This window comes from Aotus nancymaae, unplaced genomic scaffold (genome assembly GCF_030222135.1).
Source record: "Aotus nancymaae isolate 86718 unplaced genomic scaffold, 86718_ANA_hifiasm-v0.15.2.pri h1tg000008l, whole genome shotgun sequence".
In the NCBI taxonomy this organism is placed as follows: Eukaryota; Metazoa; Chordata; class Mammalia; order Primates; family Aotidae; genus Aotus; species Aotus nancymaae.
Genome location: NW_026988419.1, coordinates 20,463,631 through 20,477,899, shown reverse-complemented (window position 1 = coordinate 20,477,899; position 14,269 = coordinate 20,463,631). Strand labels below are relative to the sequence as shown.

The 14,269-nt window shown below is 35.3% G+C and overlaps 1 protein-coding gene across 14 annotated transcripts in view; it reads right to left on the bottom strand.

The window, feature by feature from the left end:
- Positions 1-14,269, bottom strand: part of IKZF2 (IKAROS family zinc finger 2) — a 159,725-nt gene that overhangs the window by 93,860 nt on the left and 51,596 nt on the right. The window contains exon 1 of one of the 14 annotated variants that reach the window (XM_012446298.2): positions 11,282-11,327. The exons of the other annotated variants lie outside the window; for them this stretch is intronic. The gene's annotated coding sequence lies outside the window, so the exon portion shown is untranslated. Of the gene's footprint in view, positions 1-11,281; positions 11,328-14,269 lie in introns of those variants that run through there. 14 annotated transcript variants of the gene reach the window in all.

Here is a 14,269-nt window from a genome sequence, read left to right as displayed (position 1 = left end):
AGTCAAATCAGTGGAAAACCTGAGCAAATCAAAGGTCTTGATATGCAATGTACAGTAAAATTGACCCAAGCAGAACAGAGAAAAAAACAGTAATTTAAATACTGCCTGTTGCTGTATTTGACTCATTATTTCTGTGGGAACTTTGATTTGCATAAAGGCATGGCAGATCTTATGAGGCAGCAAACACAAACATCACTAATCATATTTATAATTCAGAAAGCTCCTCACATGTATGCATAAAATTGAAAATCCTGATTTTAATACTTTGTAGTTCTTTCTACAAGTATGAAAATGCAACTCATTTAAAAAGAAAAAGTCATTTTATTTACATTAGTGTGTGTGTATATATGTATACTGCACATATGAAATAACTATCCATTACTAATTATTAATTTATATTTCATCTCATTCCAAAGCTGATATTTAAAATCAGCTTTAAAAACAATGTTCCTGGCTGGGATTGGTGGCTCATGCCTGTAATCCCAGCACTTTGGGAGGCTGAGGCAGGGATCACCTGAGGTCAGGAGTTCAAGAGCACCCTGGCCACCATGGAGAAACCCCATCTCTACTAAAAGTACAAATATTAGCCAGGCAGGCTGGTGTGTAGCTGTAGTCCCAGCTACTCGGGAGGCTAAGGCAGGAGAATCACTTGAACCTGGGAGGCGGAGGTTGCAGTGAGTTGAGATCATGCCACTGCACTCCAGCCTGGGCAACAGAGCGAGACTCTATCTCTAAATAAATAAATAAATGTATGTATGTATGTATGCATGTATGTATGTATGTATGTATGAATGTATGTTCCTGGCCAGGCATGGTGGCTCACACCTGTAATCCCAATATTTTGAGAGGCCGAGGCAGGTGGATCATTAGAGGTCAGGCGTTTGAGACCAGCCTGGCCAACATGGTGAAACCCCATCTCTTCTAAAAATATAAAAATTAGCCAGGTGTGATGGTGGGTGCCTATAATCCCAGCCACTTGGGAAGCTGAGGCAGGATAATTGCTTGAACCCAGGAGGCAGAAGTTGCAGTGAGTCGAGATTGTGCCACTGCACTCCAGCCTGGGCAACACAGCAAGACTCTGTCTCATACATAAATAAATAGAGCTCCTTTTGTCAAAATTAATAACAACAATAACTGAAGACATCTGTTAGGTGCTAATTACTTGTCAAGAATTATACTGAGTTTCACAAACATTATCTAACATTACCTTCAAAGAACAAAGTGAAATAAGTAATATATCCCTACCTATAAGTGAGGACACTAAGTCTTAAAAAGCCGTTTGGCAGCTTTGGTTCTCTGCTGCTTTGTAAGGGAAACCATAATTGCACTGCTCTGTAGTAGCATCCTGGCTTTCCAATCCTTTGGTTAAGACATTTTGTTTAAGACTCATCTGCATTTGAGATTCTAGGCATGAATTTCAAGCTTCCCCTGTTCAAAGCAGAGCTCTTCACTTCCCTAAGTCCTCTCCTGTTCCAAATCAGTAAGTGGCATCACTATTCACCAGGCTGTTTAGGCCAAACACTAGCAGTCACTCCTTAGACCTCTTTTTCCCTCACATGCCACTTCCAATCCATCAGCAAGTCCAACAGGCTCTTAGAAAAGACATTTGGCCACTTCTCACCATCCCCACTGCTCCTGCTCTAATTGGATCCACCACCATCTTCCACACAGATCACTTTCACGCAGGCCTTCTCACTTCAGTACAGGCCTCTTCACTTTTGTGCAGGCCTCCTCACAGGGCACCTTGCTTGCACTCCTCTCCCTTTGTCCACTCTCCAAGTAGGACCCAGATAATTTATGAAACATATGATCCCTCCCCTCTTTCAGACCACTATAACCAAACCAAACATAATCTTGCTTTTCCTCAAGTATACGAAATATGCAAAGTTTCAAATTCCCAAGAATGATTCTAACTAGAAAATCTACTGCTTTATGTAATAGAACATTTTTGGTTGGAAGACCGTAGGCCAAAAATTTTACCTCCACTCTCTAGCCCCAATCTGGTTTTTAACCATGCATATGCATGGCAACCCTTATTCTGTTAGCGGGAGAAGGAGGAAGAAATTGAACTCAGAGTTAGCAAAAAGTAAGTAGAGAGAAAAAGTAGAGCCTAGCGTCTGTTCTTTGTTGGACTCCTTGCCTGAGATTAAATGCTTATAGTAAAGGAATGACAGCCTAAAAATGATAGAACTGAAATGAAATTCTGGAAAAGAGATTATGACCAGAAACTGACCAACAGACACTTCCTGATACTCTGGGAACTAGAGGAGCTTCTTTAAGGCCCAGACAATATGATATCATGCACAGGTCGGGAGAGAGCTCCTACCAAAACACCCGGAAGCCACATGTGACATCCTTGACAAAAGCACTGGTTTTCTCTTGAGAGGTAATAACAACAAAGGGTCTTTGCCAATGGACTTCCTGAGCTGTGGATGCAAACATTTGGGAACTAGGGGAGGAATGTGGGCAGTATGTGGTAGTGACAGCTGAGATAATGGTTTCTGGACATATGTAAGGTGACAGTCAGTTCCTAGGGGGTCACAGGAACATGGTGAAGAGGGTAAATTTATATGAATCAGGCCAGTGGGGCCAGTAGTGAGGATCTGGAACTATCTCAGTCTGCTCACTAAAGTATATATGTCTTTATGCAGAAGTCAAGGCTGGTAAGGTCTGTAAACATCTTGGTTCTGCCTTTAGGTTAAGTGCAATTTCTTTTTCTTTTCCTCTAATATTTCTAAAGCAGACTCAACAAACATGGTCTTTTCTATCACTAACTCCAGGCTCATTTACTTTGGCATTCACATTTCTATTTGATGCTTTGGCTATACATAGACAGAAGAGAAATTATACAATAAAATGGTTTTGTATCATATTCTATTTTCAACAAAAAATAAGCCAATTTAAAAAATAAGATTCTTTAAAAATTGCAGATGTAATGAAATAAGGTAAGATGAAGTCATACTAGAATAGGGTAAGCCCTTAATCTATTATGACTGGTGTCCTTACAAAAGGGAAAGTTTGGACAGAGGCATGCATACAGGGTGAATGCTGTGAATATGAAGGCAAAGATGAGGGTGATGCAGCTACAAGCCAGGAACACCAAGGAATAACAGCAGCCACCAGTAGCCAGGGGAGAGGCATAAAGCAGATTCTCCTTCATAGTTCTCACATGAAACCAACACTGCTTACACCCTAATCTCGGACTTCCAGACTCCAGAACTGTGAGGCAATGAATTTCTGTTGTTTAAGCCATCCAGTCTGTGGTAGCTTGTTACAGCAAACCCAGGAAATTAATATCGGCTCAGATGAGATATATTTTAGGCACACAAAGGAGATGCAGAAGTGATTGGGACACTACAGCAAGAACATTTTGAAGTGTTTCAGAGAAAAGGAAAGGTGCCAGGAGACCAGAGACAGGCTAATTTTAAGATTTTTAAAGGCAAAGGATGTTCATTGTAAGTGTACTTATCTTAGACTTGCAAAATCTAAGATAAGTACGCTTCTGATGAACCCATTAAAATTGGAAGGTGAGTGTTGGTGTAACAACTTTTAAAAAGGTATGATCTAATATGGGTTCACAAAATAAAATTTTTATTGTTAATGGAATTATTAAATTGGTAGTTTTAAAATATGGACTTTGTTCATTCTGAACTTAATTACATATTTGAAGAAAACTATTATAATGTTCTTGAGGTCAAAATGGAGAAATGTATAGGAAATAATATGAGAGGTACATTCGTAACAGGTTGAACAACCACACCCAAAGAGTATTGATTAATGAAAGGATGTTAACTGGAAAACAGATCTCAAGTTGTGTGCTACAGGGCTACTTTAACAAGACTGAAGAGAAACATGCAAGGCATGTTTATCAAACCTGTGCATGACACACAGCTGACAAGGATACCTGATCCTCTCAATGGCTGAGTTTGGATTCCAGAAATCATCTGTCTGAAGAAGGAAGGAATTAGAGATATTAACCAAGAGAAAAACAACAGGGAAAGGTTGATATGTAAGATCAAGGCTTGATTCACGGAAGATGTATGATCAAAGTAGCTTATGCAAAAAAGATGTGAGAGCTTAATAAAAGAAAGAATATTCTACTTCTGTCACTCTAGTGCTAATATATTTTACTTAATTATTGCTGGCCCTCTCCATGGCCACTAGTTTCCCTATTTCTTCCCTTACATTTTCCAATCCATTCTGTGAAAGACAGTGTAAGCTGTATGTATGTATATATGTATATATACATACACATATTATTTTTGAGACAGAGTCTCACTCTCTTTCTCAGGCTGGAGTGCAGGAGCACAATCAGGGCTCACTGCAGCCTGGACTTCCTGGGCTTCAATGATCCTCCCTCCTCAATCTCCTGAGTAGCTGGGACCACGGGTGCACACCACCATACCCAGCTAATTTAAAATAATTATTTTGTAAATACGGGATCTCCCTATGTTGCCCAGACTGGTCTTGAACTTCTGGACTCAAACAATTCTCCTGTCTTGGCCTCCCAAAGTGCTGAGATTACAGCTGTGAGCCACTGTGCCTGGCCTATAAGCTATCTTTTATAAATTGTAACCATAATGACCTCCTCTACCATTTCAATGTACAATTATGGTAATATTTAAATTTTTACTTCAAATATAGCTGGTTAGAGTTTTCACTTGCCCCAGAACTGCAGTCTACATACCATGCCACACAAAGTTGGCAAACATAATTAATCTGCTACTCCCAAGGCTACTGGTCTTTTATCACCCAGCAATGTTAGTCCTCTCTGTGATGGTACCATCCTGTCACCCTGTTCAAGCCACAGTGATGATCCTGTTTCCTTTCGTGCCCAGCTCAGTAAAGGGTGCTCTACTTCTGTGTTTCCAACTACCATTATCAGCTTTCTTCCCTAATATACTAACTACACTGATGACAGCATGTATATAATTTTCTATTATCAGCTCCTTGAGTTCAAATGGGCTTCTCTTGAATGCTGGTGACCAGGTGGGGTTCCCCTTTCTGTTCTCATGTAAATTTATTTCAGGAATCTCATTGCCCTTTCCAGAGACTGGGATTTAGTCAGTGTCACACAGCTCTATGTCAACAGAGACTAGGTATTAGTTCTTTCTCTCCCAAAAAGTGCTGGGCATCTTGTGTAAACTAATCTCCTCCCCAGGAACCAGCTTTACAGAGCAGAATACAAGTGCATTATCAGGGAGTGGCAGACTTTCATTAATGAAATCAGAAAGTTTTCTGCTCTATGACAATAATTGTGTACCTGCTCTATATTTGCTTAGCTAAGAAAGTTATTCAAGTAATACAGAAAATGAGCATTTCTAGATTTAAATATCTGCTCTTCTCCCCACCCCACAAATAAAAAATCATAAATCAAATTGTACCAAGTCAGTGTTCAACACTATTTCATTAGTGTTAAAAAATCCAAACTTCTTCCCATAATCCTCAAAAAAATGTATTATTACATGGTTCCTTCCCACCTCTCCAGCGACATTACGAGCCACTCCATATCCCTCCCATACTAGGCTCACAGGTCTTCTTTCAATTCTTTGGTGAGCATATTATAAAACCCAACTTTCTCCTGCCGCAGGGCCTCTGCACATATACACTGGTCTCTGTACTCTACCGCTATCTGAGTAGCCCCTTCCTTACCTCCTCTATAGCTTAAATTTCCCTTACTCTAAATAGTCAATATAAACTAAGGACTTGATTTTTTTTTAATGATAATACCCTATTTTTTTTACAGCATTTAATATAAATTATTATATACTTATATATGTGCTCACATTTTTAATGTCTTCTTTCACACTGTAAGCTCCATAAGAACAGAGCCTTGTCTGTTTTGTTCACTGCTGTAGAGCAAGCTTGGTGCCTGACCCAAAATAGGCCTCAGGAAATATTTTATTAGATAATAGAAGGAATAACTAGAAATACCCAACAACAGAACCACTAGCTTTATTGTCATGGAAGAAATCTTCATGGCAAATCACATGTTTTGCACAAAGGTTTCCTAAGTTGGGAAGAAAAATCAACTACATGACCTTGATCTTTCTAGTTCTAGAACTAATATGTTATAAGACATAAGCTGCTACGTGGATTCTAAGAAGAGAAGATCATTATGATTTGGGAAATCAGCAAAAGTTTCAAGGAGGAATTACTTGAAATATAATCGAGATATAACTTAGAGGAAATGTTTGATTTGAAATTGCACAAAATAGAAAACTTCAGAGATGTGAAAATGTGAAAAGGGAAACATAAAAAGGTAAACAAGAACATCTTGTGTGAGAAGGTAAACCTGAGTTCATCTGAGAGAGGTACGGATTAACAGGTTAAGCAGATATTGTAAGGTGAGTTGATAAAAGGTCTGAACTGGGTTCAAATTTCCATCTCTTAGGGGAGTTATAAAATTAGGGAGATTCATCTGGCTATGCTGAGTATGTCAGATGAATAAGTAGCTAGAGGTAAAGAGTAACTAAAGGGCTACTAATCTACCATAACAGCTATGAAGCTTGAAGTAAAGATAGGGTGATACTTTATATATTTAACAATTCTGTAAATTGGCACACAGCAGAGAGGCTGCAGTTCCCACCAGCAATAGCAGGAGAGAGTTGACAAGAAACTACCACAGCTTCAGGGACCCACATAAGTACTATCTGCTGGTGTGCCAGCACTGACGCCAGGGTACCATCTTTACTGGAAGAATCTGAGCCCCCACTAGCCTGGGAGAGAACATCTACGGGCACAGAGGCTGAGATACACAGGCTGGGACACTGGCTGGTTAGCCAGTTGACAGCATATTAGGCAGGGTACGCACGAAGCTCTTTGGATGAAAGGAGTATAGGTGCTCAATGAACTTGAGGAGAAGTCTCTTTCTCAAACCTGTACAAAAGCATTTTAATATTTTAGCAACCAGTATAACTATACCTGCAAGTGCTGTATGAATATCATCAGCCACAGGTAAAGAAAGGCTAGATGAAAGGTGGACCAGCAAGAAGAGAGAGGACAGAATCAAATCAAAAGAAATCTTAAAGGAAAAAAAAAGATGCCAGATAACAGACTATGAGAAACAAAGAATATTAAGTAATCTGATTCCAAGATTTCAAGTCTGAAGAACATTTAAGGGCGAATGTTACATTAATGACAGACATAAGGTATTTTGGAAACAGAATAAATTTGAGTGAAGTGGTATATGAGAATTAGTTTTTAAATTGTTGAGTTGAAAATGTTATTCGTAGTTGTTTGTAAACATCCGTAAAGGCAACTAAAAGTACAAACCTTAAGTTCAGATCTGAACTCAAAGGTACAAACTTTGGGGAAAACTATGCAAATATCAGTATAAATATGATTAATAGTAGATAAACTCTTTAAGTAACATTAAAATGAATGCTGAATAAATGTCCATATAGTTTTCTTTTAGAATAAAGTAAATTAAAATTGACCAAAACATATCATTAAATTAAAAATTAAAATGTTATAAAATATACTTAATTCATTTTTAAATATTCAAGATTCATGTTAAAACATGATCACCAAACTGGGGTGCATATTCGGCTCTTTTGGGTAACTTTTAACATCATACTAGTGCTTGACCAATTAGATGGGAATCACTGAATTAAAGCATCATATCATAAAATAGTCTTTAAAAGGAACATATGTAAAGTCAAATCTCTTAAGCTGAAAAAAACCTTGAAAAATCTTCAACGAAGAGGTTTAAAAAATAAAGATTTATCTAGACACTGAAAAGAGTTTAACAAAGAAGAATCAAAAATTTAAAACCATGCATATGTTATTTAACTGTAGGTATATCATAAATATTCTAAAGATTAAAATGTTTTTATAAAAATTAATGTGTCTTCTAAATTTTTTAAATCTAGTTTTACTGAAGTTTCTTACGGTAGAAATGTATGTTAATGAAAAGCTGAACACATTGCATTGACATTTCAGTTTATGCTAAGAAGCACACTTCACTATTTCACCAGCTCTAAAGAAAAATAAGTTATTGTGAAGTATTTCAGCAGAAATACTAATTCCTAATTTGATATTTCTAGCTCATCTAAGGAAATTGTTTCTATCTACTGAAGAGGTAATTATAGATATTTGAAATAAAATTTAAATAGTATGACTTGGAGTCAAAAAAAAAATTCCATTTGTAGTATCTTTACCAGTAATTGATAGTCATAATTAACCCATTAGTAACCCATAAGTAATCTCTGGATTACAATAACCACTAAATATTATACAACTTATAAGAAGGTAACCCAGAAGATATGTCCAAAAGAGCCTAGAAGAGGTAGTGGAGTAGAAGGTATAGCTGAAGTCTCAAAAAAATAGCACGCATTCACTAAGGATATGTTGCTTGATCAAGAGAGTATCATACTCTAAAGTTGCAATTTTCACATGAAAGAAACTTAACAGCCAGAGAATCAATAGAAAATATTGGCTCTAAAAATGTCTTAGAATGCTACAAATGTCTAAGAATAGCAAATCAAGCATGCCCCCACCAAAATAAAGATGGTAGTTATATGTAAAAACTTTGTTTTCTATTATTTTGCTCATTATGAAAGTAACAATGCCTCATTATATAAAATAGGTATATTCAGAGATATTTAAACCAGTACCTAAACCTAGCCTACTTTTAACATTTCAGCATGTTTCTTTTCAAAAATAGTTTAGATTTTATCTATCGATAAGCAAATAATTTATGGATGTATATATAATATACTATAAAGTATTTACCACTCTATAGTAACCTAAGAATTTCCATGTCATGAAGAAACTCTTCATCAACATAATTTTTAAGACTATACTTCAACTTACAGAATAACCATGATTAACCTAAGCACTGTTACTGAAGGTAATTTCTAATAATAATACTTCAGTGCCCACTATTGTGAATAAACCTGTCTGTATTTCTAATAGGTTTCTTAAAATTGAAATCTTAAAGCAGGCATTATTAGGTAAAAACAGAGGCAACCACATTATAAAGGTCCTGTATAAAAAACTACCATCCAAACTGAGGTGTCAATTTAAACTTGCAATGAGTACTGTGTAAAAACAACATTACCAATGTAATGTTATCAATAAAACCAATACAATGTTATTGACGTTAAACAATCTCAGCAGTTTTCATTGCTAATAATATGGTGAGTAAAACATGGTATTTTATTATTTTAAAGTGTATTTCATTGATTGAAAATTGGATGAACATTTCTTCTATTTTCTTATTTTTAAAGCACTATAAAGATGAGTTTATTGTGTAAATTATTAATTCCTGAGATTACAAAAGTTTTTTTTGAAAAATGCCAATTTAAAGGCTGAGCACAGTGGCTCACGCCTATAATCCCAGCACTTTGGGAGGCTGAGGTTGGCGGATCACCTGAGGTCAGGAGTTCAAGACCAGCCTAACCAGCATGGAGAAACCCCATCTCTACTAAAAATACAAAATTAGCCGGGCATGGTGGTGCATGCCTATAATCCCAGCTACTTGGGAAGCCGAGGCAAGAGAATCGCTTGAACCTGGGAGGCAGAGGTTGCGGTGAGCAGATATGGTGCCATTGTACTCTAGCCTGGGCAACAAGAGTGAAATTCCATCTCAAAATAAAAAAAGAAAGAAACAGAAAAATGCCAATTTAAAATCAATTACTGAAAGACTAAACTATTATTTTCTATATTTCTAAAGATCAAGGGATAATATGCAGTAAAACCAAGGCTAATGGTATGCAGTTTAATGAGATAGTTAATTAGCTTTTTATGCTAAATAGTACAACTGGGAATCATTCTAGTTAGCTATGGTGATTCTAAAAATATGCAGTAGTTGGAAATAATCAGATTTATAGTAATATAAATTGATACAAAATATTTCAAAATGTTTGTTAATAATCATATCTAAAGAACTAAACTTTCATCTTTGCCATAATTAAAAAATAAATAAAATAAAAATAAAACTCTATACTGTTCAGCAAATTGTTACCACTGTATAACTTGCAGAACATATTACCAAAAATCTCTCCCTGGGCTATTTTTTCCCCATACTTCTCACTGACATACAACATTTAAAATCCTAAGATTCATTCTTGATTTCATATTTTAAAGTATTCAGAAACCTCCACATTTAGCCTTTACGTGCAGTAGGTAAGTTACTCGGATGACTTTTAAGATCAATCATACCCTTGAGATTCTATGACTTATAAAATATAATTAAACTTAATTAACAACTCTTTAAGTTTTGATTTCTTCATATATAACCAGGAATTGTGACTCCAATATTAGAAGTGATTGTATCATAGAATCTGGCACACAGCACACAGAGGTGTCCAATAAATGCCATTCCCTTTCCCCTGACTTCCAGTTCTCCCACTCTGCTCTTTATCAGTATGTACCTGTTGACAAATCAAATATTTATTTGTAATTAAAAGGTGAAAAAATATAATTACATATTTACAATATTCATCACCAAACATCCTGACCTTATATTAACAGTTGAATGTAATCTGGCAAAGAGCAGAAGTATATCAAAGGACCCTTCTAACTGTATATTTTTGAGAAAGACCTTATAATTTATAGAACACTTTTTACAAGAGTCATTAAAACAGTTAATATAAATTAATCAACCTAAAAAAAATCATACAAGTTAGATTAGTGATATAATTCTATATTCATGGCTCTAGACCTTCACTGTGCATCAGAATTATCTGGGGAAATTAACAAATCATTATAAATGCCTGAGCCTCACCTCTATTTTTATTAAATTGCTATGAGATGGGGTAGAAGTATCAGTATTTTTTAAACATATGAAGATGATTCTAATGTGCAGCCAAAGTTGAGACCACCATTCTACAAATTGAGAAGAAATAAGTTACAGAGTAGAGTGACTCGCAAAATGAGACTAGAATCCAAGTTTCCAATTTTAGGACTTATAAGAAAATCTCCTTCTGGAATCAAAAGAGGTTTGAATGTCTCATATTATATAATATGAAAATATTTAAACATATTGAGGTACCCACGACATTTAATTGGCATTCAACCTTACACAAAATGATGATAGTCAACAAATGATCATTCTTACTACTGCCATAAATCGTCCTTCCATCACACCACCTTAACTGCAAAAGTAACATTTTCTTTGCTTCTTACTCTGAAGAAAACAAAAACACCTCAAAATCTAACATTAAAAGTAGCAATTACTTTTTGCTATATATAAAGAGAAAGAAGTCCTCATATCTAATCTTTTCTATACAAAAATGAACAGACAGCAGGAAAAAATATATATGAATAGAATCACCGCCTTAGGTGATGGGCAGAGTTTCCAAAGCAAAGCATTCTCTCACTCTGTCCTGGTTAAAACCTGTTTGTCTGGGGATTGGCTCAGCTGCTCCAGTTCCAGCTTCCCAGCCTTCCAAGGCGCTGACGTGACCTCAGTTGTCACTCTGCTGGAGCTGGATCCAACTAACAAAATCCAACACATGCAGGTACTTGTTTCTCCATTATCCAGTTCCTTCAAGGACAGCAGAGAATCAGGGAGTCAGTCACCTCTTCTAATCTTGCCCTTGATAGTTTTTATCCTCAATCCCTAAACACTGTCCAAAGGTTATTAAGCAGATGAATATCAATGATCAGCAGTCGAATGAACTAAATGATGAACCCAAGACATAAATTCAATTAAATATTAGCTAGTTGATTTACAGAATTTTACAGAAGGAAAGCATCTAGTAAATGGGTTACTAGATGGTAAATGGGTTTACTCATATACTGACAGAGATCTGAAGGCTTATTTAGTTGAGGAAGCTACATGACAAAAGTCAGCCTCCCCGCCAGTTATCTTTCTTTTATAAAGATAACTGAAGAGATTGAAGAAGGAAACAAATATTTTAAATATTACTGTTAGATATAAATATTATATACATGCTTCCTGAAAGTTGAGTATCTATGTATATACGAAGAGTAGAGAGATGCCAATTAAAAATCACATCTCATCTGCTTTTTTGGAAAAGGGATTCTATCTTACAAGCTGTATCAAGTGTAACTTGGAACATGTTATCCTTAAATTTTTGTGCTCATCAACAATTTGCAGTAATAGACTCTGAGATCAAGAGCAACGTACGTGATGAAGCCTCATCTTACTCCCTATACCAACTCAGCACTGAAGATTTGCATGCTTGAGCTTTCCTCTTCTACCTCTAACTAGTTCCTGATATATATAGTGTGGTACACAGCTTTACCTACAAGCACAAAACAACATTCTTTACCCAGTACCTGTTATTACCTCCTGTTTGAAAAGAAAAAAATGTGAAGCACAAGACATGTAATCATATTATGAACAAAACCACTGTTTTAATGTTAGCTTTTTTAGTTAGCTCATTGACCATCAGCACATTTTTAACCTCTCTGACCCTTAGTTCGGCATCTCTTAAATGAGGGTAATATGGAGCCTATCCCGTTGTGCTTTTATAGGATTAAATGAGATAAAAGAAAACCGTATTGCACATTATAAGCACTTAATAAATGATAGTTATTACGAGGCATATGAGTAAAGGCTCTACTTTAGATTCACTAAGAATTGGCTTTCATTTTCATTTAAGATTACTTTATAAAAACTGTATGATTAGCTACATAAGTTAGTAATGTAAGTGGGTTTGGGATATGTTTATATTTTAATGTATGGCATTTAAGCTAACTGACACTAAGCACATGGATAACTCTTCTAAAGTCATCTAAAGTGATATTTCTCATGATCTGTGGGAAGGACCAATTGATTTTTTAAATTTCTAATTCATCACATTTGTATAATAAAGTCAAATTTGACAAAAACAAAATACACGTGCCCAATGTTTATTACTCTGTCAAACTTCTGTGACAGTTTTAAGCATTTACTCAACTTCCGTATTTTATTTCAAGGCAGACTGGTAACAAATGCTTTCCAGCCTACAGACTGCAAATTAAACAGGACTGTTTTAAAGAAAACTTAATTTTAAGAATGATGGATATTGTCTGTTTTATAATAAAACGAGCTAAAATTTAAAACTAAAAATCCTTATTAATGATGTTTCACTTACATAAATCTCAATTCAAACTAGGTATCAATTTTCAAAAATAGTAAAATTGCCAAAATACCACTGGGGCCCCTTGGTAAAAGCCACGTATTTAACATATTGTCTTAAAAGGCTATTTAATACAGCCACTGAATTCTAACTTAATGTTGATTTAATATGAAGCATTGCTGTGCAATAGTCACTAAATAAACTATGAAAAACAACCAATTAGAGTAATCTTACGGATTTACATTTAAATCTTTTAATGAAGTTCCTCACACTAATCTAACTACAATATACTTAGGAACACTTGGCAAATTTAACAGTACCTGTTGGTACTCTAGGTAGTATTTCTTTTTAAAGGGTCAGGTACTTGTATAAAGAGAAGTCTCAATATTATAAATCCAACAAAGTCAATAATATATTAAAATGTTTAGTTTGTTGTTTTTCTTATAGGATAATACATTCTAGGTATTTACTTTTCTACTGCTTTATGATTTCAGCACAACTTTTTATCAGTTTTGGCGTAATTAAAATTAATAATACAGATTCTACCTACACCGCTGAACCCTATTAGGGCTGCCATGATAGATTGATAGACAGATACATAGATACATAGATACACATATACATAGATAGATAGAGAGAGACAACCCTTTATTGATGAAACAAAATCCCCTATTTTCCCTATCCCTATGAGAAAAAAAATACTGCAATGAAACAAAGTGAGATGGACAGACAACATTCTTATAATGTTAAAATCTGGCTTATCAGTCAATTACTTCATATCTTTCTAGCCTGCTTTTCAAAAAATCCCAGAAACCATAAAAATGTTTTCATTAGTTATTTACAACACCAGGTAGTGACTAAGATTGGAGAAGAAGATAAGAGTCAGTCTCTAAACCAGCATTACTCATTATTTCTCCAAACTGGAAAATTTTTTTCTTCTTTCAGAGGTCAAATTAGAAGTATATTTACCTATGGTATCCAAAAAAGGAATCAGAATTGAAATAGAATATATACGTTCGCTGTAATCTGCTTTAAGAAAGCACTAGGAAAAAGAATCATGAATTACAAACTTCCTTCACATTGAGGTTTTTCTGGCAATTGATACTATCTACTATTAAGATAATTCTAAGATTACAAAAAACAAATTAGTTCAAATGAAGAAAATCCTTACCTAGGCTCCAAATTAAATTTATATTTAATTTTTAAAAGCAATTATTAAAAATGTTTATTTC